We start from the raw sequence: 26,749 nt of genomic DNA, 5'->3' as shown, positions 1-26,749 counted from the left end.
ATAGAGGAAATTCAATGACAAATTTCGCTTCCATAATTTGAATTCGTAGCGACAGCTGTCGTTGCCGACACGGCGCGGATGAGCGAATCCTGTGTTAAAAATATAATATCAACGTATGCTGTTGTAGGTACGTGAATATGATCTTTAGAAATGTTTGTTTTTAGTTGTGATTTATGATGTAGGTATTTTTTTGTGGAAACTCATTTTTTAGGTAATAAAAGAGCTCTTCAGCTTTCATAACAGAATAATTCATGTTAATAAAACGAATAACTTATTGAGCTTTATTTAATAATATTTCCAAGAATCGTGTAATTTTATAATAGTCATTTATAAACACGAAATATCTTTATACTGTAAAAAAGTTAATATTCCTAGGTACCTAATACATATCAAAGTGTTCATAACGCTATACTATCGGGACATCATAATAATACTGTGTATTACAACATAAATGTATTTTTAGTCTTATATTTTTATTGTCCTGAAACTTTCAGAATATAAATCAGTGTGAAGACTAAAACAGAGCTATTATATACTTTTTACAGTTCAGCTCTCGGACAGACGTGCGACGTTACTATAATAATAATGATTTATTTGTCAAACAGAACAATTATATCTACAGAAAATTATTTTATGAAGCTCTTCTGTTATGTTCCCTAGAAATCAAACATGGATTGTACCTATGTATGTAAATGTATGTGTAAGTGAAAATATTTTTTATTGAAAACAAAGCAATTGATAAATCCGTTCAATGACCATAAAGTGAAGAACTTTATCACAATTTAGAAAGAAGGGATATACAGTAAAAGTATATTATTCTTCTTATAAAAATAAGATGAAGAAGCCTAAATAAATGAAACATAAAGCTGGCTTTAAATGCGTCATTAGGCTTGGATGACGGCCAGTCCAGTACTTATTGTGCCATTTTCTTTTCACTTATATTTTAGTCCAATGACTCTGTTTGGCCGTCCGTGTAATCTATTCATAATGTTCATGGCGATTGCAAAAAAGTTTCGAGAGCTAAAATTAATTATTATGGGTGACGCAAATCTTAGTGAAGAAGTTGTTCAGAGTGTAGCATAATAAACTTGCTGACACGAATTAAGTGCTATCTTTGGAGGCTTGAAATATTTTTAATTAATGATCATGCTGCGTCGTATCTTGATTAATAAGTTAGTTCCTAACATTCAAATATACGACAGGTTCTTATTTTATGATTCCACATCAATTTAATATTATTGATACAGTTTACGCGAAATAGCTAACGCTACGGAGATCTAAATATTACAATACTATAGAAATATGTTTATAGATACTTACACGCCCACTAATTGGAACTAGTTTTATTAGGTAAAACGATCATATAACCTGCTTAGGTATATGCATTTATTAGGCAAACTTATTTTTGAAAATAGGTACCAATACATGTAAAAACTAGCAGTTTATTGTAAACTTATTTTTGCGCATAGTAACAAATATACAAACTATGCAGTATGCAGTATGCAGTCCATTATTTAAAATTGAGTTCAGTCAGACACAAAAGGAAGCTTTAAAATAATGAATCAATCTTATGCACGTTATCAATCTTGGCGGGTTAGAACTTACGTGGGGATTTTGAATTAGTTTTTAAAAGTCAACCTTATGGAAACTTATCTAACTCAAAGTTTGAGTCAGAGAGAGTTTTTAAATGAAGATCGATGAGCTTAAGTTGTCTCACTAGATATTTTTTTAAGAAGTTTAAATATCACTAAATGGGTACAAATTACACAACGCCATTATTGGATTCTAATTATTGTTTTCTATGTTGCCTAAAGACTTCGAGAGAAATCACTTTGCTAGAAAGAAGCCTTCAATGGCGCCTAACTGGTATAAAACCCAAGTAGCACAAAACTGTTGCTTAAGAGCTTTAGAGCCAATCCGATTATTACCAAAGGTGCCAAGATCAAGCGCCAGAGCGTGCTCTACATACCTTATGCAGCAGCTTTGCAGCCAAAGGGGCACAACTTTTTGCAGTCTATAGTTCCATTAGAACTTCATAGTAGAGGCATAAAAGCGATACAGGAGCGGCAACTAATGATTAACACCATACTAAAGCTCTTATGGCGATGATTGAATGAATGACAAATTTAGCCGAATGAAGAAAACTTCACTGATCGTTCACCTTGTCTCTCATTTATAAAATATATTTGTTGTTCCTGAGTCAGACATTACTGATTACAAATAAATATTAGGTAAGTGAAGGTAAGTGTTTTTGAGCTATATTTTGTATTATATGGTAAGTAGCTACAAACGCAGATCAGTTTATCGTGAATATAGTTGATATTGTGATACTGCAGATATCAAACCACACTATTAATGGCTACTTGTTTAGAGATCCGTAGAAGTCGTTGGAAACTCTATAATACGATGATATATTATTGTTAATTGTTTAACACTTAAGTACCATATGTTACCTTGTTTCCAGAGTACCGTTCAAAATAATTCAAACTTTTAATGCACAACAAAATAAACAAGAACTTTGCATCTGTCCATCTAAATGAAAAAAACGGAGTGTTTTACTATACTTGAGAGTAAATAAATGGAGCTACTGATTTTTTTTATATTCTTGAATAAATACATATTTTTTGTTACAAGTTTTTTATTACTTCAAAACAAACATTATTTTTCCTCTGTAACTGATTCGTTATCAGTAATTGAGAAAACAAAATCTACGGGACCCTTGCTTGTGTTTATGAATAAAATAACAGAATGTATCCAAATGAGCAGGCAATGTCTATTAACCTCCTGCTTCTATTGTGGAACCTTAATGTGGCTATAAGTAGAACTGAGGATCAAATTCCTACTTAAGTCTGCACAAAAGAACAAATCACTTCTGCAATGGAACCTTTAGTGGCAGAAAAGTGATAAATATATCTTTTATACAGTTCCGTTAAAAAGTCTACAATTAGAGTCTTTATGCAGTTCTAACGCGTACATCAGCGGCAATAGAAACTCTTTAGCAGCTTTAACCTTTAACATAATTGTTTGAACTCTCTTTTAAAGATGTAGGCTGCAAATGGGTTGTAGAATGATCTCTTGTAAAACCTAGAGTGCCATTTGGTTCAGTTTCTGCTGCCTTAAGTGATATTTACAGCTATGTGCAGCTACGGAAGCAATAGTAGAACTTAGAGTTACTTTCGGAACCCCTAAAGCACTACTGTACAGCTAACAGTTGCAAATTAGGCTGCTATTTCCACTAGTGTGCTAGTTGGGTTAATATGTACCAACATGATACATTCAGTACTAGAAACCTATGTCCATTGATAAATACTTGATTAAACACCGCCACTACAACCTGCGGGCCTAGCATGGCGATTCTATCTCTATTCTACCAAGAAACGACAAAGCTCTTTCTTTCCCACTCGACATGTCTTCTACCCGAGCATGGCGCGAGCTGTAGACTCGCGTTTCTATCAAGAGAAAGACTTTCCATAGCAACGGATAAGTAGCTAGTGATGGGTCGTTCTGCGATGAATTTACGTTTAGTTAGCCAAAAAAATGTGTCAATGCACTATTTTTCACGCATGAACCTATACATAAACTCACGTAACTCAAAGCAACAACAAAACGTATTCATCGAACTTATTTCTTATCTGTGGAACTAAAATGGTTGATGTTTGTTTGTTAATTTGTTTACAAAAAACGATTCTTGTTGTTGATTTTACATATTAATTTAAGTTGTTGATTTTTAATATTGGTGACTACTGCGGCAAGGAAAAAGTAAGTAGATTTTGTGATTAAATAAATAAAGTACTGATTATTCCAATAGTTGTGTGTAATTAATCTAAACGAACAATAATTAATTATCCATACATACGATGAAAAGAACAAAGGAAAATAACATAATAATCTCAATAAATGGTGATCGGTGGCATTGTCTGATGAACACTTTGCCATGCACAGTTCAATGTGTTCCTCACTGTTATCTTGCTTCCCTATATTATTGCCCGAAGTGTTTTTACTTTCGCCGTTACAAAAACTGTTTATTTACAGCGTACGAAGTCCCATCCAATAAACAGAGAAGATAATATCGCGATCCATTGAGAAAAGAAGGCCACGATAAAGAAGAATGGGTCAGTATTCAAAAGCTGCTGAAAAAATATGGAAAAAGAACGAGTTCTTGGCATACAATGCTGACACGAGAAATATTCTATTAGTAAGTGTCTTTAAATAATATTCATTTACTAGTAATAGTTCCCCAGACTTGTTGGCTTCATTCTAGCAAAACTCTCATGCTTTGTTTTCAAAATATAATTATGGCAATAATAATTATAGTACCTATTTGTTGCTTGTGTGATATAATATAAGCAACAACTCTTAAGATAAAAAATAAAATGAGACAATCATTTACACAGAGGTAAAGGTTTATTTACATAAAATTAAGGCTACAGATAAAGTCATTTATTCAAAATAGGCTGAAAATCAGCAGCAGAAGCGGTGGAACAAACTCCCCAGCAACTCAATTCTGTCTGTATGGTTTGAAGAACTGTTGATATACAAAGATATTCATAATAGTTGCTCTTCTGTGAGTTGCAGCTTGTAGTAAGCTACCACTAAGGTCATTAGTGTGTCTCTCTCTCTCTGCCTTTCCTCGGGAAGAGTTGTAGCTTGTAGCATAGGCACCCTGCAAAAAGAAATAACTGTGTTTGGTAAAGAGTTTTTACAGTATTATAAAAGAATAACATACTGATACTGATACATTATCAGCATTATTATTGGTGTCATGAGCCAAGACCCTAATGCATAACTAGAATCCCCTGAAAATGAATGATAATTTAATTTTGTGTTCTTGTTTCAGATTACAAAAAAAGGATGCTAAATGACAGCTGGGCCTTCAGTTTACAAATTATAAATTATTGAAATTATATTATTTAATAAAGAATGTGAATATTAAAATCATAATGGTTGTTTATTTAAAATGTAATTTTTTTCTTAGCAGATAAAACTGTCCAATTCTAGAGTCATATAGCCTGCGCAGTTCGTTCTTAATGAGAGAACTATTGAAAATTGATTGTTTATGAACTCTGTCACGATAATTGGCATTTATGTTCAGTATTTTGCACTCAGTATCTACAATCTGAAATAGAGGTCATATCTAATATTAGGTATACTAACCTTGTATTCATTGCAAAAACAAATTGTTTAAAAAATTTGCTAACAGTGGTTAGTAATGTTGTTAATGACCTAAGCAGGACCCGAGCAAAGAACCTGCAACAATTAGACTTTGTTAAATATTTTTCTTCTGTTTAATCATTTTCTTGCAATGAAGGGCAATACCTACATAATAGACAAAATAATCTTAGAAACAATAATAAATGAAGTGAATAGATTTTTCTATATTTAAACCTTATCTATAAGGACGAAAACTTTGTCATATTTTTGGTTGATAACAATTGGAAAGCACAACAAAATAAAATAGACTGTAGGTACTTACATTGACAAGAACAGGCAGACCCTGAGATATAGGAGACAGATTCCTGGCACAAATACTGCACCATCTCTGCACATTTACGTTTTCGATGTCGAGAGGCTTAACACTCGTATAGCTCGTTCTTTGAGCTTTACACTGATTCTTCTCAGCATAAATACTGACCACATGACGACGGTAGGACCCCGAAATACTTTGTAAATGCTATTTGAGAACTTAAAATTATAATAATATTCTTGTCTACTCTTGTCTAGGTCCGATGAGATGTAGAGTATTTGACATTTCATATAGAAAGTTATATCTACTCCCAAATGTCAAAAGTAGATAAAATATAGTCGTCATGCTCGACGCGATAGACACATGTCGATGAAGAAAAGAAACATTTCTCTTCTCGATGTCAAACATCGCCATGCTCGGATCGATAGAAATCTTTCTTCAATCTGTCATTTTGTCGATTCTCCGGTAGACAAAAGCTGTTTCTATGGCGGTCATGCTAGGCCCGCTGGTAGTATAATCAGATTAATACTATTTCAGGGGTGCGTAGTCCCACCGGGAGGTCTCGACGGTGGCAATTGACAAATGGACGAAATACCCACTTGACAAACAACCACATACCACGTGTTGTTAATAAAATTAACGACTGTGATTAATTGTTCCACTAACGCCACTGTAGTGGGATTTAATCAAGTGTAATTAAGGTGTTTTTTTTTTTTGTATATAGGCCAAGGTATTTTTTAATGTTGGTCTAATTTACGTAACTGAAGAGGAGCGGTTTGTTGAATATAATATTATCTTACAGTAAATTTATTTCATAACATTTTTATTTTTCACACGTAGTTACTGTAATATGGCGCTTTAGATATAAAAGGCTTTCATTTATATAATCACTAAAAGCAAACTTCATTTACAACTCAGAAAAATAACACATCATTTTTATTATGTGTCTGTACGAAAAAATAAACATTTTCTTAACAAAATACAACAAAAGGAAAAAAAACAAATATTCATACGTTTTGTCGTAATTCTAGTAAGTTGAGGTCCTATGAAATAATCAAACGATGATAGCTACGTCAAGTCTGATCGTTCGGTCATCAATAATGTATGAGTTTCAAGCGACAAAGTATGAAGACAAACATACTGCGACGCTTGTACGTTGGTTCATTTGCACGTGCCAATAGAATTGCACGGTGTTCACATGTTGGAGTTACGGAGAGACCACGGCTTAGCAGATTAGCGGGCCCGTCTCGTGTCTCCATTGGTAAACATTTGTTTTTCCGACGATTTGTTCGATTGGATAAGTTTGATCACCATGTATAGGATTAAGTAGTGGTACTGGATAATGTTTACTTCTGTGTAAAAAGAAATCTTGAAGGTTTTAACTTTTTATTATATTTCGTGTCAGAGTATTGTGAAACGGATTTATAGCTATCATTTGGTACATTAATAGGTACTTCTTATTTAAATACCACACACTAAAGGTATAAGAAAAAACCTTCGGGAATGCTAAGTCCCAATTTGTAAACAACTTCGATTCCTAAAGATTGTGTAACTTTATTTGGCCATCATTCTAACAGAAAACCGCCCTCGCTATCTCTCATTCACAAATCACAGCCCCAAAACTTGGTAGTAGAGCAGTCGCGACAAAACGTGCCTTGCATGTTTAATGTCGGCAAGCGGATTGAATGAAAGTATTGTTCAGGAGATAAAATGAAAAAAAAAAACGAACTACTAGGTGAATGGTACACAGTGCCTTTCAAACCCAAGAACAGTTGTCTCCTCAGTCAAATTGAATAAGTTTTCCCGCAGTGCTTTGTTATTGGTCATTCCAACGGGTATTTTTGTACTAAAGTGCCCGTACACGACGGCTTCCCGCTATAAGGGGTGCACTTCTGAATAAGAACATCGATTGTCAAGTTATTCTATACAACGAAATAGGTCACTTCGTGAGTCATTGTTGTTTATCAAAATAAATTTACTCCTGTTATTCTTTCAGCAGTAATTTTCGAGCGCAATATTTGTTGCTCATTCGCCCGATATATCTAATTCCCCAGTCGGTAGTTACGATATCAGCAAAGAATATGGTAGCTAACAGTTTGCAGGAAATAATAAAACATAAGCAGCTGTTTGAGAAATCCGTGTGTATTGTGTGAGTTCGGTGGGGATGATATTTAGAAATTCATGAAAGAGAAACGCGTTCTTTACCGTACAGGGGGTACGCGTTTCTCTTGAAAGATTTTTGGATCCAAAAAAATACATGTTGTTTACATTACTAAATAGTATTTAGTTTGCTTAGCGTCCATACACAAACACCTACCTACAAAATAAGGAAGAGGATTAACCACAGACAAACATTATTTTCACAGTGATTTGTTGACTCAATCTAGATTTACCTATTTATGTGATTCTTGAATTCTCCTAATGAATCATTGTTTCTATTACGATGCCCACTCTGTAAGGAGTAGAACACAAGAAAGGTATGCTGTTTACTTCAAGTGTCCGCCTTACAGCGAAAGTGAACAAGAAATCTAGTAAAACAACTGGTTACACTAGGTTTAAGAGATTTCTATCATGATTTCCAACTCATTATAAAACGTTTATATCTGACTGTTTGAGTGGAAGATTTGTTAGATTGTACTTTAATGGGATTTACCAACGCTTAGTTGTACGTCAACTGGTTAATGATCACAATAAATAAAATTGATAGAATTAATAAATTTGAGATATGACTGTTTCATTGATTAAAGTGATTTTAGGCGTTTCTGCGAAGTATGAGATAGCTTATTATCTCATGTAAAATAAATAACGTCTGTTTTTTCAGTCCCCTAGTGTACTTTTTCCTTTAAAATTGAAGTAATGCCTACGTAACCAAAGGTGTTGGCATTATGACATTAGGTACAGACGCGATTAAAAAAAGCTAGCAAAATGTCAATTTTTAAAAAAGGATTTCAAGATCATCAGGACTAATTTATTAGTAGTTTATGATGAAATTACGTATTACTAAGTAATGTAAACTTTTCTAAAGTTTCGTGTAAATTCAGTAGTTTTACTACCAATCCTAGTCAATAAAATCAAAGCCATCCACATCGATGTATAAGCAGCAGCTAATGATTCCTAAAACGTTTAAAGTCAGCCACTAATGGGCCCAGTTTCACCTGTGACCCGGAAAGTTGGGGCGTTAATTGCAAACACTTCGCCCGCGGGTAATGAAGGCGAAAGTGCATATCACTGTACATTGTACGCGCTTTGTAGGGTTGCGTTGCGACTAATTGATACTTTGAACAAAATTATAATTGTTTTTGCATAATGTTAACGTGTATTTTACTATGTAGGTACTCGCTTTTAAAGTGGAATTAGTTGACCATTGAAGATGGTTTTGTTTTCTAAGGTGTAATGTAAACCTAAAGTACCTAAAATTAAGTGTTTATTAAAAAAAACATTAATAACAAATACCTACATATTTACATAAAAAAAGTTTAATCATTTTTATTGCGGCGTTTTTAATAAGCATAGGTACATTTTTCTGTACCATAAAAAAGATCAAAGACATAACTCAATCGCTGTTATTATTGTGACATAAGACCTTACCTTTTCACCTGTCCGGGAAAAGTGTTCCAAAAATATATCACTTCACCCCCGTAATATTTCTCAGTTCAGGTGGCAGCCCTAACGTAACCGGATGGTTAGGGAGGTAACTTCGCTCGTTATTTATTATTGAGCCGTTGTCCTGTAACGACTTTAATATGTTACGGCTCATTTCAACACTTTAATATTTTGTCCAAGTTATAAGTTGCCATAGTTTTTTGCTCTGACCTTCGTTTTATATGGAGCAATATTATAGTTGAATTATAGACCGGGCAAAGAGGTCGTAGTTCATTATATCGGGTCATAAAATTCTATCGCAGATTTGGGGTATTCTATATGATGATCAGTCTCTAAAGGAATAGTTTCAGTAATCTTAAGTGGTACAGATAATCCTGTTTATTAACATTAACCATGCTTTCAAGTTTTGACCCAATTTTTAAATAACAAATGTTACTGTAACCGTTCCAAGACAACCCTAGGCTGTAAAAATTTTCGTTTTTCCTAATATATATAAATACCGCAGGCTTCCCCCGAAGGGGAAGAGGTTGCGCCCCGCCGTCCGCGCAACCCTGTAGAGCTCGTCACCTTACTGGACGCTCTTCCACCTTAGAGGACCATGCATTAACTTTACTTTTAGTCCCGCCTGATAAAAACTAGGGACAGGGGTAGACGGGACGTCAGCAAATCAAATCAAACTTAACATGCAGGGTACAAATTGAATTACAGATACTAGTAGAGAGTGAGAGGAGTAGCAATCCTACCTAACATAAAATATACATAACGCTTGCGTACAACAATGTATGTTTCAATCTACACTTTAAAACTACAATCCCCGATTAGTGACATGGGCTACCACAGGGCAGTTGGCATGACGTACGTGTGCCGCCAGGACTAACACAGAAGATTCTAGCGGTCACGTTCCCTATGTTCTAAATGTCTTACCCAATCCTAAGGCAGGGTACTACGAAGTACAACTGCCATTGGGCAAGACAGTCTCCAGCCATGCTGGGCGCGTGCTCATATTAAGCCCCATCGCGAGCCTATTCACCCTTTACTGGTATATACAAATCTAACGCAAGCGCAGTGTCTCGTCGGTCGTTGGCAACTTTCCTTAGAAGCGCTATTGGTATACACCGAAGTGGTATTTCGTCACTTCCTCTTCCTTTAATCTGCCCCGTTCTTGACAGGCATCGGCAAATCCCCAAACCTAGCCTGTCCAGTATGCGTGTCTTGCCATCTACCACCTTAATATCCAATATGGGCCCTAAGGTATGGAGGCAGCTGACGCGACACGATCTCTAGCATCCCTCGGGACGGGTCTATCGTTCAGTTTTAGGTTGGTTGGTGAAGCCTACCCCCGCTCCCTGGAAGAGTGCGTACAACAAATGCAAGACAAGGCCAGCTGCCGGTTTGTCAGTCCATGAGAAGTAGCTTTAACTAGCGTTTGGTTCATTTGAATCCCGGTACAAGATAAAGTATAGTTATCAATAGCACATGGCATACGGCTAGTGCCGTATAGTAAATATGTATATTGCGATCTGTCAATGCGGTTCTGCCTTCTAAATGTGTATTCGATATGATAGTAGTCATGCTCTAGTCCACGGCAATGTTGTGGGTGTGTAGGTGTATTATTAATGCAAGTGTAGTAGAAGGCCTTCTCCGCCTCCCTATAACCAAACGCATGTCAGAGGTACCTCAATGTAGTCAAGAGAGAATATGCCAGACAGATACATATATTTAGAAGCGCAATACATAAATCAAAGCTCAGTATTCTTACGCTTACGCCAGTGCACAGTATCATTACGCTTATTGCCAAGTCTCGTTTTACGCTTTGCTATAATCAAGTTCAAATATCAAAGTAATTAGAAATAACAGCCTTGGGATGCCGGTCACGGTCTTTGGTATACCTGGAGCCAATGTAATAATAGGGATCACTCACCAGATATCTGCTTATAGTAAATTGTATTCGTCTTACTCACCGGACCATCACCAAACACGATACTCACACATTCTACCTGCATCACTTACTTGATAGAAACTATTATATCGCGGCTATATCTTAACAAATCTAACCGAAACTATCAATATCCCGGTGATCTTCAATATAGACTCCCTAATAGACTCGACTATAGTATTTGGTTACTAGTACTCTTCGTGACCCAGCTCCGACTGTCCCCATTTCAGTTCCCTCAAAACCCTTGTGGCCTGCTATCCCTTCCTACATCCTCGCAAGTCCCACCTTCGGCGCTGACTCCACCCTGTTCTTAAGGTCCTGTTTCACGTATTCGTTTATTTGTTACGAGATAGATTTATTAGTCTTTTTGTACACATTCTCAATTGTTCTAAGTATCGTTGTCGGGGTCCATTTGGGATTTGGCACATGTGCACTTCTATTCAATACTGAGTCCTTTGTCTCAAGGTCCTAATTGCCCTAACGGTTGGCATCGGCTTGTAAGTTCTGCTTAGCACATGTTTGATTGCTTTGCTGTGAGAAACTTTCAGACCCTTAAAATATTTTGTTAAGTTTTTATTGCACTCCATGTCAGCCGGCAAATATCCCTACCCATAAAATAGAAAGTTAATGTGTTCTTAAGAGGCCCGTCATCGTGGCGCCTTGTAAAATAAATTAATATTATTTGATAATATTTAGGGCTAGGTGACGACAGTCACATTACTATCCAGACTCGTAAATTTTATACCGACCTGACATCATTCACCTTCTAGTGCTCTTTTAAGCATTTGCGTTCCATTAGCCTAGTAAGTCGTAGTAAGTTTGTAAATTCTAAGCTTTTTAAAAAAATAATGACTGTACGTGTTTTGTATCTATATTACCCTCAACCTTAATTAAAAATATCAATATAAGAAATTAATTGAATAAGTTAACTTGAAAGTTAAAGGCCTCATTACCATTTGCAGTAACAACACCCGTAGTTACGTAACTTCCCCGTAATTTGGAGTTTACGTTGAAGTACCAGATTTAGTTAATGTCTGTTCCCTGAGCAATATACGTGCTAAGTGCATTCAGAAGTTACATTAAGTTTGTGTTGGAGGAATGTCATAATTATATAATAACAAGCTTCTGCCTACCCGCGGCCAAATGGAGACAAAAACTATACTATGTCCTTCTCTCAGGTCTAAGCTACCTCCCCCCTAATTTTCACACGTTCACACGTGATATCATGACCTAGGGATATTGGCATACATTTTTATATGTATCTAGAGATTCATAGTAAAATAATTAGAATATTATTTACTTTTCTATGATAATTGATGCGACCAAAAAAATTGACATAACTTTTTTACTTCCACAGTCTTATGTAGCCAAAACGTGTTTTGTGTATTTCAATTCGGCCGTTTTAACTAAGACTATGCTCCTAATACTTTAAAACATATTAGACAGAATATTTTTAAATTACAGAATTTATAAAGAATTTGAGCTTTTAAAAAAAACCTTTCCGATGATTGTCCGAACCTTAATCAGTGTCAAAAAGTCTTTACACGAAAACAAACTTTGCAAGTGGACTCTAAGGACCGAGTCATATGTCTTTCAAAGTTTTCAAGCGTGTTGGCTGTTGCAGTTCGCTTGTGAACACATTGGAATTCAATACGTAACTGTCCGTCAAAATTGAAAAATCGACAACAATGTTTCAATTTTAGACTTTTATTCGTCACAAGGGTGCTGTTTTGAAAATTATATTTTGAAGTAGAAATCAGTATTTTATGGGTATTTTCTGCAGGCTTCCGAAAAAGGAGGAGGATCTCAATTCGGATGTTTGTTTTTTAACTGGATGATTTTCTGCTACGACGGGACCACACATTTGAAAATAATCTTATTTCATGACTTTTTCGAATTAGATTATTTTACTTAGTTTAGAGTATTTTACTTAATTCACGAGATTTAAATTACGTTTCGTGTTAAAGGATACAGTGAATTGCGTACACCTGACATTACGGTCGACTGGCGCAATATTCCGTCAATGGTCTTACCAGTGTATCTGCCGAAAACTACAAAACGGAAACTGGAAGCAATGTTCGTATTTATCCAATTCCACCGATAGTGTGTCATCAGGCTGGTCGGCGTCAAAACACGATGATATATAAACGAGCAACGTGGCTTCCTGCCAGACCTGACTGCTGGGAGACACACGGCCGTATCGACCTGTTTGTAATTAGATTAAGTGAATCCTATGACACCTCTTAGAGTGTATGCCGCCCTGGTACATGATTGAAATTGTTGTTTCTATTAACAATGTTGTTGGGTATCATAATTATAGTATAGAAATGAAAAAAAAACCTGATAATTATGAACGTACTTTTGTCTCATGGTCTGCTTTTTTTACTTCTATGGTAAGTCCTTTGATACACCTCTTCTAATGAATAAACGAATGAGCAATGAATAGATTTAAAAAAAATGTTTCTTATATAATTCTTATAAATCCTGTTCTCCGTGTAAGAGGAGGCCTGTGCCCAGCAGTGGGACGATAAAAAGGCTGTAACGTAACGTTTCTTTCCAGATTTACCTTTCGTTCTAAATACTTTGAGACAAAAAACAGAAATTCCTATCCGCACAACTTAGGTAAGAGGTATAAACAAAAAATTGCAAATATGACGTGGGTAAACGTGTTTATTGTTTTCAAGTATTCCAGTACGTCACGTTTTTATCCCAATGTCTGTGTGTCCGTTTATGGATTCAGGCATAAATCCGTTTGCGAAACGCCAGTCCGACCCGGACCCGTAGTACGCGAATCGATGCGTAGTTTTGGCGCGCCCAACCCTTGTAACTCATAACGAAATGGCGTATTGCTATCCTTTGTTGAGCATATCGAGGGCTATAGTCAGATCTAATTTAGATTATGATGTAAATGATATCTGATGGTTTGATATGTTTCGATTATTGCTTTGTTCCTTTAGCGAGGTATTATAATTGAATAACATTCTGTTTTCTGTTTCCATAAAACATAAAAAAGTACATATTGTATGATTGTTCTGCTGTAATGATTATATCTTGCTCCACTATTTTGAAAATTAATTAATAATAGATAAATTTTAAATTGGGATTCTAAAATAGACATTTTGCCTAATAACAAAACCGCATTTGCACAGGTAAGTATAATATGCTCCTAAATAAAGGTTTTTACGTATTCGAAATAATTAAAACGTTGCATTCTAATACTCTTTGAACACGATGACAATTCAAAGCATTAACCCATTTTAAACAAACACTCAACGCAATTCTTTTTGATAATGCGGCTCTCAATGGCCAAAGAACGCGACAACGCGCCTCGGTCCAATATTGTTTTAACCTCTCAAAAAACACCGTTAAAGGCAGTTAACACAGTATAATAGACCGGATCGGACAGTGCGAACCGGACACGGCCGTTGTTACTGTTTATGTTTGACGTTCCTGTTGTATAGGGTTGCCTGATTAATACAAATATCATAGGAGTATGAAAACCTTGTTGTGAGATTTAGGGGTAATAATGTGCAACTCACATTCCTCACAGTCTTGTGTATCAAGTCAATTAAGGTAAGGCCTATATACCTGAGCTTTTATCTGGAGTCCAATTCGTGGAAATCCAACTAACGGCTTCTCAAACGCCAATTCGACACAATAATTGAGCTATAGCAGTTTTTTGCAGGTACCTAAATATTTTTTTATTCTCCGATCCGATGATGCTGATAAGTTAGGGTTAGAACATAAGTAGTTGGTAAGAACCCCCATCAGTTTTTGTTTCTCACTTTATGTTAAACCTAGGTAATGTTTCAAAACTTTCATTTCCTAATGCGACTATTTAGTTTCAGTAGCTATTCAGAAATACTGGTACATTTCCACTTGACAGCCCTAGCGGTCCGGCCCTTCGTCCGGTTACCATTACCATACGGCGGGCGCTTTTATTCAAATCGCCGTGTGTTCCGGTCAACGCCTAAAATAATGTGAAATTGTACGTGAAATTTAACTTAAGCCGTGAACGATTTAGTTTTAGATTAAATTAGTAGTTCTAGGTGGGCCCCGCTGCCGCTAATTTTGAGCTGGATTTTAAACATAATTTGAAACATATTCGTTTATCATGAGGGTTCAGTCGTAGAAATATATGATGTATTCTATTAAAAAAAATGTGTTGAATCTTAGGTATTTGTTGTATATTTGCAAGAGTTATGGTGTTTTACTTTTTTCTGAATTACTTTTTTTCCAACATAAAATAAAATTAGGTACACTAAAAAAGTATCTATCGTCTCAGCTCTATACGCTTGAGAAGTACCATCGAGAGTAAATCAACTTGATGTCAATCAGGCATGTCTATCTGATAGGATCGGACGAGAAGGGGATAAACAAGCGTCTAGTCTGGAGATACGAGTGAAGTATTATACAGTAGATGAATCTATCTATTTATCAAGCAAAGAAATGTTGCGAAAAATGGGTAGCACGAGTCCTGTTTATTCAAAAGCAAAATATTTACATAAAACTTAAGTATTTCTACATAATTTATAAATCAAACTACATCTTAGTCAAAAGATGGAATATAGGTAGTGTTAAGTAGATTGTTCATACATAAATAGACATTAAGCCCCAACTACTCATCAAATAATAGGTACGTCAAACTTCTTAAAACCTCTCACAAAAGCTCTTCAATAAGTCTTCCAAGAATTCTTATCATGAAGCCTAATTTCATCGTTCAAAGATACGAAGATGCGAAGCCGGTCTTTTAATCCAAACTCACTTTCACAGTCTAGCGAAACTTACATGCTTGTATTTGAAGCGAATCATCTAAGATGGGCTAATAAAACAGCAATATAAGGGTAATCGTTTGTGAGCCATCGATAAACGAATCGATTTAAGTTCCCCAGAGTGACTCGCAACTCGTGGTAAGTTTAAATTGCTACACAGGAATTTTGCTTTGAAGGACTTCGTTTGACGCGAAGCATTTATAAGTGTATATTCCTGAAAGAGTTATTTTTTGTTCATTTTTTGAAGTTTGAGTTTTGTTTTCATTTTGAGGGAGAATGAACGAATTTATCTTTCAGGATTTTTATAAGGTGATGTAAAATTAATTTTTGATGCTGAAGCTTAGCTCAACATCTGTCTTATCAGCATAACCGTTGTCAAGCTTTTAGGTCTAGCCTACCCTTATTATAAAAATAACAACCATTCATCAGGTTTTTCTCTAAAAAGTTTTGTCTAATACAGCAAACATTTTTTCTGACCATTTTTATATGATACCTGAGTGATTTTCTTGAGGAAAGCATTAACAACAACTTTCAGTCATTGTTTGAATATGGTGAAATACACCAGTGTGTAGTTAATTTAACTATTATCATACTCATATTACAAGTAGATATAGCATAAGAGATGAGTGGGTTCAATAACAAATTAATATTAATTTGAGAAGGTCTAGATTTGCTATCTGAAACCGATCGAATTACCGATGTCAACGACCACAGGCCCTTTATCTTAATTAAATGTCCCACTTGATAAATTCTCTGTCTAAGTGTATTTTCAAGTACCTAGACTTTATTAGAGAGAGCTTATTATAATTCGGTGTAGGCATATGAAATATATTATATATAGGTATCTATGTAGATATTTCATAAATAATGAATGCAAATATTTTATGCCCCAAAGCGCTATTTAAAACTAACATAGTAATGTATAACAAACGTTAACTTAGCATAGTAAAAAATGTTTTCAGATAAATGGTTTAAGAGTTGAAAAGCAGCCAATTTAGTAAAATATATAGGATATTTGTAGTATAGAATGTTGAATTACACAATGAATAAAACAGTGGGTAAGTTTCTGAAAAAGAAAACCTGATATTTATTTAAGTTGTGACAAAGAGTTAAAGCATGTTTTATTCAAAATCGATAAGTACGCTTAATGTTACTGTAAATCGGAGTTAGGCATTATTTTTTATTATCATATTATAAAATATTGCATATATTTTTTTACTGAAAGTAATACAGGCTTAAATACACTGAAAGAAGTATACTTACATACCTCGACCCCATTGAATTCTGTAAAACGCGATACAAAAAGTGCTTTAAGCTTTTTAAAAATACTGAATCCTTTTGCACTGGTTTCGTACTATTACGAGCAAGATGAGCGACATTCATATTTTGTTCATGCATGACTGGCTTTACTTTGCCCTGCAGTATTGGAAATCATAATATTCTGCACATACAATACCTACGTGACGTGAGAAGTAAAAATCTTTGTGCACAGTCTCTGATGTTCAGACATCTTACACAGCTTAAACATGATAGTCAGTTTACTTTAAGCGAAAGCTAAATGTTGTACCATTCTATAAGTATGTAAATAAAATACATTTAGAAACACACGTAGTATACAATAGTATACATGCAAGGTATTTTCTGAAAAATTAAAGGTTTTTGAGACGCACGTCGCATAGTAGACTAAAGAATTGATGTCAGGTGAAAATGAATTGAAAATTTGGATTTTTTTTAATTCTTATCTAGCTCAAAAAAATATCCAATAAAAGCACAACAACCATTAACCACAAAAATCAATTTTATCCAAACAAGTACATTCATTTCGACCAGTTTCATATCCAGAAGCGGGCGCCTATCAAATATTTCATAGCAACGTACCGAGAGACAGCGGCGAAGACATCTGGCGGGACAGGCGGGCAGAATTCAATTATATAGAACGATAACATCGCGACAGAGTTCGCATTAAAACAAACAGCGTTTCGCAATAACGCGTCCCGGTTTATGCTCTCTGCATTTACATGGATAGGTGCACGTGTGGCTAAATATGTAAACCTTTGGCTTATAGGTAATACGGGGCGCTCAAACTAGTACTTGTACAAAATCCAATTTTAACAACTTTCAACTAGCTTTAATTAAAAAGTAGCCCCGGGCCCCGGCTCAAGGTCCTGTCTAAGTAATAGCCTCAGAGCTCGATCATTCACAGGTTAAGCCAAACTATGTCAAAACTTCTTCAAGTTTCAGAAGGCATATGTCATTTGTATATCTTTCGCAATTGTTACGTCTAATCAGAAATCAGAAAGTATATCAAACGAGCTTACCAAAGCGTATCGTGTTTACCGGAAACCTATCTGGGTTCCCGTTAGAAGTAAGAAAACATGGGCAAATTTAGTTTCATGAACTTAGACTAGAAGCAGACCCCGACAGTCTAAGTAGATGATGAAGATACATACGTCGTTTAATTAAGCAATTCACAGCTTTAATTTTTCAAGAAGCAGCACTGTTAAAACTATGAATACCACAAAATAAAGTGCATTACACAGCTAAACAAATGAAAATAAACTTAATATAGAACACGCTGAAAGCAGCCGTGGGGTGTGTGCAGACTATTGTGAGGTCTCCAGTAGTTCCCACATTGTGCGAGCTAAGATTGGATTTCTTCAGCAAACCTACGTGAAATGTGATCTGCCGCGCTATCTCAGATAAATAGGGGTAGCACTCGTGTAAAATAAATATTTACATGAGTTAGTGCTTGGTATTGATACCTATAGTTGTGCAAGTCTAGAGATCTGAATGATTTAAGAAGGAGTTAATGATTGGCTATTGACTGCGGGAAGTCATTGTTAATACCTACTCAAGTAAAACTAACTTCTACTCTTAGTTTCCCCCGTGCAAGAAAGCAACCCTATGCAAGTGCAATAAATAAATACGAAATACCTAAATATTTTCATAAAAATTATGAGTACCTACCTACTCGAAACGCCGACATAACTATACAAATCTTAGCTACAGAAGAAATAAAATTTTCAAAATTCCATATTTATTCATATTATTAGACACCATTTTGATATATTGCCCTCTGAGGTATATGAGTAAGGATTATTTATTCAATAAACACGGGAACTTGATTCATGTCTGCAAATCCAATATTCTTCGTTCGTATGTCAGCGAGCGCCTATAATATTCGTTTACATGCCGATCTTTTTTGACGTATATTTTTCTTCCAATTTATCAGGGGGTGCAGCAAAGATTCTACGTTTAATGCCAAATGACAATACCAGAGAGGCAAGCAAAAAGTTATTAGTACTTAACTTATTTCTAGCATTTCGTAAACTCAGCTTTATTTGAAGGTACATTAACACCAATTTAAAATAACACACGAATAAACTTACCGAGCACCTAAACTATTAATTTTAAACATTCCTCGAAAGGTCGTTCAATTCTATTAATTAATTAGTCTTTGGCAAGCTGTCAACACCCGTAAATGAGAGTGTTAGCATCTCTCACTAATTAACATTTATCGTTCACAAATTCTGCTGTGAAACTCACTAATAAAAGTTAATATCTCCCCCATTTGGCCTTACTATCGACACCTAAGAAGATTTATTTACTTTTCTATTATAATGGGAATAGATAAGGTACTGTTGGTAAAGTAAAATTTCTGGTTTGGGCTTCATTGCTGGGTTAACAGTAAATGGGGGAATGTTATGCTGTATTGAAAGAGTAACGAATGGTGATTTGTGATGTATGGTCGAAATGGAGGCAATTAATTCGTGCGTCGCTACGATTTGTAAGTTATGAGCGTGCACATCACGCCCCCTCGTCGCACGGACGGCGTGCATTTCGGTTCACAAAGAGTATGCAGAACAGAAAGGACAAAGCTTCGTAACTTAATGTTTAGGTAGGAAAACACCAAAATAGTTTTTCTCATATTGTAAATACAATATTCCTGATAAAGATATTTTTTAGTATCGATAAGTTTGTATTATGATGCTAATTGAAGCATTGACGACATATAACATTATTCTTATATGGCCAAGTTTCCGTGTCGGTGAGTGTACCTACATGTATCAACTAAAAACATATATTACCACATTTTGTGCCAGTGGTGTGCAAAAGACTTGAAATCTATTTGATCAAAATAATACTCTTTACCAATAACAAATTATACAAGGAATCTATTTTTAGCTACACCACCACAGAAATGGATAAAATGTAATTTTACAAGACATAATATACCTACTACCCAAACCGTATTGAGATATACCAAATATTCATACTCTTTGCCGTAACGATTGATTTATTCGGTCCCATTTACTTGCGCGTGCGCACGAAACAAATATATCATCGTCGACGCTTTGATGCGCCGCTTGATATATTCACTTTTGTATTTGTTTAATAATTTCTCAGTGTGGTGATTATTATTTTTATTTCAAACGAAATTGGTTATAATTTACTGCTGTAAAATATTTCACTTTGAGCCATTTTTCATGCAGATTATTAGTAGTAATATTTCATCAAACAAAGACTTTGAGTACTTATTTTGGCAGACTAGCCTTTTACTACTTACATAAATATAATTTTACATATAAAGTTTTTTTTGCATCTTAAAAATGAAGGCTGTAAAGGTTATGGCACATTATAGCAGCACCGCAACAGCACGGCTCCACACCATCATTTAAGTTGTCATTCAATTTAGAGCATTAAATCGTATATATTGTAATATATTTCGTAATGTCAATATGAAAAAGCCAACGGCGAGCAGTCAGCATGCTTGCCGCTTCCACACAACTCGACTCGCCGCCCGCGTGCTGCAAGCGAGCGGACCTCATGCGTACAGCGCGCCGACGACGGCGTGCTAATTGCGCGCCGACTCCGAACCGGCAGCGAAACAACCTCATTACGTCGTGTTCAATCATAACATCAATCATAATCGTCTTAAAATAATATTGAGTTTGCGGTGACAGCAAGCTTAAACCTCGCGGCCGGCGCGCCGCCGGCACGCCGACGGCGAGCGGACGGCGCGCCGACGGCGAGCGGACAGCGCGTGGTTGGCGCGCTGGCAGCTAGCCGCAGTCTTAATTCGAGGCGACGCCGTGCTGCAGCCGTGCTGTTGCGGTGATGCTATAATGTAATAAAACAAGCTTTAGTTTTATTTTAATAACCTAACTCAAATTATAATACCATCTACACGCGAGAAGTCCCCTCTTCAAACACCCCAAATCCTACACCCAACAGTAACACTCTTAATAAGCCTCCTTAAAACCAGAACATAAACTTAAAAGTTAAGTGATAACCCTTTATTATTGCTTCCAAAACTGTTTCCAATAATGCAACCGAAACTGTAACATACATAACAGTGCTCCCGGTAGTAATTCAAGCGGGTGTTACTCTGCGTCAACGCGTCCTCTGTAATCCCCCTTTAAGCGTTCAACGTTATAATTTTAACCTGTATTATTTTATATGTTGGACCATTATCGTGGATTAAGTTGAATATAGCGTATTATTTATGTGTTCCGCATGTTGGTTACACGTGTTTATCTGTTCTGTGGTTTATCGTGGAATTAAGGTGAAAATGATCCCATTAAATTCGATTGGATGAGTAATTGTAACCGTCCTAAAGTTAGGGCTCTAGTATTATTGCGTGTAAATTCTATTTATATCTGTCCAAATATTAGATAACTCTTGTTACTATTATTTGATCATGCATGAGCACAGTTTGCTTTCGGACACATATTCAGACACGGTGGAGTGATGACTTGCGCAAGACGGCCGGCAGGAGCTGGATGCGAGAAGCCGAAATCGATCTCAGTGGCGTGCACTTGGAGAGGCCTATGTCCAGCAGTGTACTGCGATAGGCTGATGATGATGAGATGATGAGAGCACAGATTCTGAGCTACCCTAACTAAGCTTTAAATATGACCTGATTTCAATATTTTATTTCAAAATCTGATTGACTGCTAGGGTAAAGAATTCTAGAATTTGAATTTAAAACGAGGTGTGAACCACGTTGAGACGTAGATCTCCGAATTTATTGACTTTAACTCTAGAAATATATTCAACAAACTGACTTAGACTCTGCAATCTCAGATTCACGATTCAAGATAACCTCTGGGATATGTTAAAAGATTTCAAAACTGAATTTGAGAATGTCATTCTATCCTATCGTAAGACTTCCTCCTTTTTCACGTATCTGATACTGGAAAGAACTGATCCAATTATATTTCTATCTGAACACGTCACACAGAAAACAAAACTATATTTTTACATAAGTAAGAAAGTAGGTACTACCTGAGATCGCTGTTTTCCTTACACTGTATGGAGGCCATACCTACATCTGTTAACGTAATTATTGTCCTGATTACATAACATGGTTATTTATTCGCAAACATCGTGTAACCTTGATTATCAAGCTGTATCTATAATCTGAATGGAATTAGCAAGATGACCATAAATAAAAAAAACAAAATATTTCATCAAGTTAAACATAGGTAATATGCTATCGTAAGCATTAGGTAAAACATATATTTACGAAAAGTAAGTAAATATACCATATGTATTAAAAATAAACTGTATGTGTAATTAAAAATATTTGAATATTGAGTATAAAAAATATAAAGTTAAATTCAACAAATGCATGTCCGGAATAAGATATCTAACTGAGCATTTGTCATTTATTTCCATTGTATGCCTTAAACAAAAAGAAAACTACCTTGACACGAATTAATACTGCAATCAAAATTATATTAGTACAAACTGGAATTAGACCAAGGAATTAAACGCACATTGACAAACGACGCCCATTGAATACATAATGCAATTCATCGCATAATTTGTCACAGCACATTAATAAAATTATATTACAAAATCATTTTAGAACATTCACTTGGTGATAATAAATCTAATTATGATCCTGTCACATTTGATCTTGAAAAGGATGAAAATAATTTTGCTGATACAATATTAATAACGGCGAGTGAAGGAGGAATTCTGTCTTTTGATGAGACAAAATGTAGTATTAATGAGTCGTCGGTGGATGGTTGTAGGTTACTGTAAAATTATAGAGAGTACACTTGAAATGTTAATAGCGACACCTACGCTAGTCATGCATATTTAGACGTTTATATACGTTGATGTAGGAAAGCTTATTTGCAAAAGAGTCAAATGAAAATAAGAAAAATAAATACACATTCAAGACGGTGGTGCATTAGAATAGTGACATATTTTCTTAGCATTATGTTGAAACCTGACAAAAATATTTATTTTTCTGTTTACTTAATAGCATTGCACAATTTGATAGTATTTTGCATTTATTTATTTTTGTATGACGCGTTATTAATTTCAGCATTTCAATTTATAATTTTACATACAAAGTTCTAGGTCCACGAACATTTCTGGTAACAACAAGATTCTGTAAGTAACCTCTATGCCGTCATTAACCTGCGCCACACGCCGTCCACTCGGGCCCAACACGCGTGTGACGTTTAATTTTGTACCCCAATGATTGATAGCCCAGGTCGTTCATTTTCATACTTTTGTTACATTCGCAAATCTAACTGGTGAGACGGTGTTTTGTATGTATTGTTGTCAATTGATTTATGTGCTGACGTTTAGTTGTGATGGGCAATAGATAAATTGAACTATTTTTTTAATAGTAAAGTTGTAATTTTATAGTCAGAAGTGATTATGATTTAATAGCTTCCGCGTTTTCACCAGTATTTATTTTATTACTGGTGAAAACGCGGATTATGAGTATGTGAATACCAGTATTTATATTTTTTTGTAGCTGCAAGACATCAAAACATACGCACACACATTTTGGTTTTAATGTACCAATTTTAATGCAACTCTAAAGGTTAATTTATATACGCCTATCAGCGCTACAGTTTTCTATATATGTGCAGGAGTTGTAAGTAGCGTTAAAGCGTAACAACGTAGTAAACTTTAATATCAATGAATTGAGCGAAAAAAGAATATACAAAGGTAATTGAACTATCATTTATTTCCACAAAGTGTACATCCGAACGGTGTAATGAAGCAACCGTCTTTTGTTATTTTATTAACAGTGATTTTACACCTAGAGGTCGCACAGAGTTTCTACAAATGTAATTGAGAACAAACTCGCTCGGTATGTCAAGGTAATTGATTAAGCTTCATTCGTAGTTGTTACGGAGTTTATTTACAGTGTAACTAAGGTTTCGAGTTTAAGTTTCAGAGTAGCCAAGGAATTAAGGCAGGTACCCTTAGTGTTTGTTTACGTGTGTGTGAAAGGAATTTAGATATACCTAATTAATGTATGGATTTAAATTTTTGTAAATACCTACTGGTAGATAGGTAAGACTCTCAGTCAATAAAGAAGCAATCCTATTGTAAATAAACAATGTCTTAAGGACCTCACATCACACATGTTTAACTAAACATACCTCTAATTTAACCAATATATTACGCTGTGTACGAAACAAAGAGATATCTCAGAGCTTTATAAAGTCTTTAGCTTAAAATATATGAACGTATAGCAAATACAATCGCAACTTGAGTAGACAGGATGGACAAGTTCATACGGCTTCGCTATAAATAATAATACATACCACTGTGGAAACCTTACAAATTCAAACAACTTTGTTCGTTTGGCAAACCTACAAAATGACTAATAAACTGAGAATGTTTATACTCTACTGTTTTTTTTGATAAAAACGAATTTGTATTCATCAATTTTATTATTTGTTTTTTTTTATACTTTATTTATTTGTATACTTTATTTGTGATAGGATTTGGATTTTCAATTACTAGATTTTATTGATATCAAGTTCAAGTATATACAGTACAGATACCGGCACGGATCTTGAGCGCTCGGCGGAAGAGTGGTGATAGCTTTGCGCATCAATTCAATTTCGTACAGTTATGGCAAAAAAATCCCTTTTATTATTTATTTTTTTCTAAGTTCCCTACGTAATTTCATACTAGCTCAAAGGTTGAAAGAAAGATTTAATAATAATAATAAATTTGATTTATTTACTTGAGAAATGAAAATTGGGATGGAATAAGATAATCAAAAGGAAGTAAAGGATTGGGTTTCACATAAGTTTTCCTGAATTGTCTTGTGTTTGTCAAATAATGTTCCTCAATTGCCTTGTTGTGTCTCCTTCTATAAAAACTGGAATTCATAGAATCATATAACTAAAATGCGGTTCATTTGTCGTACTTCATAAAAGAATGTATTTCTAAGTTACTTAAAGCTTTATCTCAGGTAAGATTCTTGGAACACATACCAATAACCATTTCTAACTAAATCTTTGAAGGCAACATTATAGAGACATTATACGTATTACATTGTTCATACCACGGAGGAAGGAAATATGAATGGAGATACCATATGGAAGGTAGGTAGGCTTTTTGTAGGTCACGGTAACGTAAGGTAGGTGTGATCAGTACCGAGGCATTCAGTTTCCTTGTGAAATCAAAACCAATCTGGCAAAGATTGATAATTTTGCTTTGGTAAAAAAAGGACAGGTTCAATAGAAGGCGTGAAAGGGTGGAGCTAGTTCCTTGTTCACCGAACACTCGCATCTTGGCGCGCTACTTTCTTAGGTGCGTTATGACATCTCCGCAAGTTATTTTGTTCTCCATGTTCCATTCGGATTGATGCGGGCTTGTCACTCATACAACTATTATATAGGCAATAAGCGATTGTATTGAATGTATAACCTGATGGTGACATGACGGGAGACCATACGGGCTTGCCCGTCTTATGTCTCATTATACTTTGTTATGTTTGTCACGAGTCCAAAAAAAAGGAATTAAATGGGATTATTGTTCTCTGTTAAATGTAGTTATTGCTAGTTATTTGGAAATGAGAAATGACATGCGTTCTATGAGTACATTTTGTTTATTTCCATTAATAAAGATGTAGGTATCTCGCAAAGTTTTTTCTACAATTTGCTATCATATTCTAAGGTTTGAATTTATATATAAAATCATTTTGAATGTATTTTCCACTGCGTTAACCTTTTTAAAGTAAATGAGTGGCAAGCATTGTTGCATAAATAATAGATAAGGCATTACATTTCAATTCATTCAGTATCAGTAATAACGATCGCAAGATTACCGAGAATATTATAAGCAGTTGTTCAAAACTCGTTGCAACAAAAAGTCAATATATCAACTTTGATTTCAATAATAGACAGAACTAACGACGTGGTCAAAACCAGAAGTACCTATATCAAGTTGTCATCATATTACCATACAAAAACCTAGCACAGATTTACCGGTACCTACTGCCTAAGGTTTTAAGTACAAACGAGCTTCTTGTTACTGGCCAGTTAGAATTTCTTGAGGCTAGTACTACAAGTAACCAGATAACATGGTGTAAGGTACGGAGGCCAATCAGACTTGCCAGGGAAACGTCCCACTGCTGATGGATGGCATAGCAGCTTGCCTGAATAATGTGCTATCAGACTGTTACATACGTAGTTCAGTTGGGTTTGTTATTAACGTGTTAGGTAACTGTAGGGCAGGCAACAGTCGGTAACTACTTATATCTGTTGAAGGAGTTCTTATATCTATATAATCGTACTGGCTGTTACAGTATTTATTTTTTTTATATTTCAAATATTTTTATATATGTCACTTGACTTGTCAAAATTTCACTCAATAAAAATTTTTCCCTTTACATAATATCTTATTTTTGCAATTACAACTATTTTACAACAAATGGTTATGGGCCCAGCCCTACCAATGTTGTAATTGTAACGCATATGTGTTAAAATGTCGCACGGTGATACAAATGTAGTTCCCTCGGGATCCGGGGCATCCATTCTTTCTGTAAAAAGTTTATGCGAGAAAAGTGGCTATCCGGAATGGAAATTTAAGATGCGCATGTACTTAATGCACGAAGACCTTTGGTCTACCATAGAGGGATACGGTGCCGATGACAACACGTCGATCAGCGTGAAGAAGGCTAAAGAGATAAAAGCTTTC

The 26,749-nt window shown here is 35.2% G+C and overlaps 1 long non-coding RNA gene across 1 annotated transcript; it reads right to left on the bottom strand.

Moving 5' to 3' along the window:
• Positions 1 to 4,611: 4,611 nt before the first annotated feature.
• On the bottom strand, positions 4,612 to 5,782 carry LOC124632120. The gene is made up of 3 exons (XR_006984587.1): positions 5,474 to 5,782; positions 5,155 to 5,247; positions 4,612 to 4,663 (listed from the first exon to the last, which is right to left on the bottom strand). It is a non-coding gene; the product is annotated as an uncharacterized LOC124632120 (long non-coding RNA).
• Positions 5,783 to 26,749: the final 20,967 nt, after the last annotated feature.

Source organism: Helicoverpa zea, chromosome 7 (assembly GCF_022581195.2).
Source record: "Helicoverpa zea isolate HzStark_Cry1AcR chromosome 7, ilHelZeax1.1, whole genome shotgun sequence".
NCBI classification, from domain to species: Eukaryota; Metazoa; Arthropoda; class Insecta; order Lepidoptera; family Noctuidae; genus Helicoverpa; species Helicoverpa zea.
This window is presented reverse-complemented; position numbering and strand designations above follow the sequence as displayed.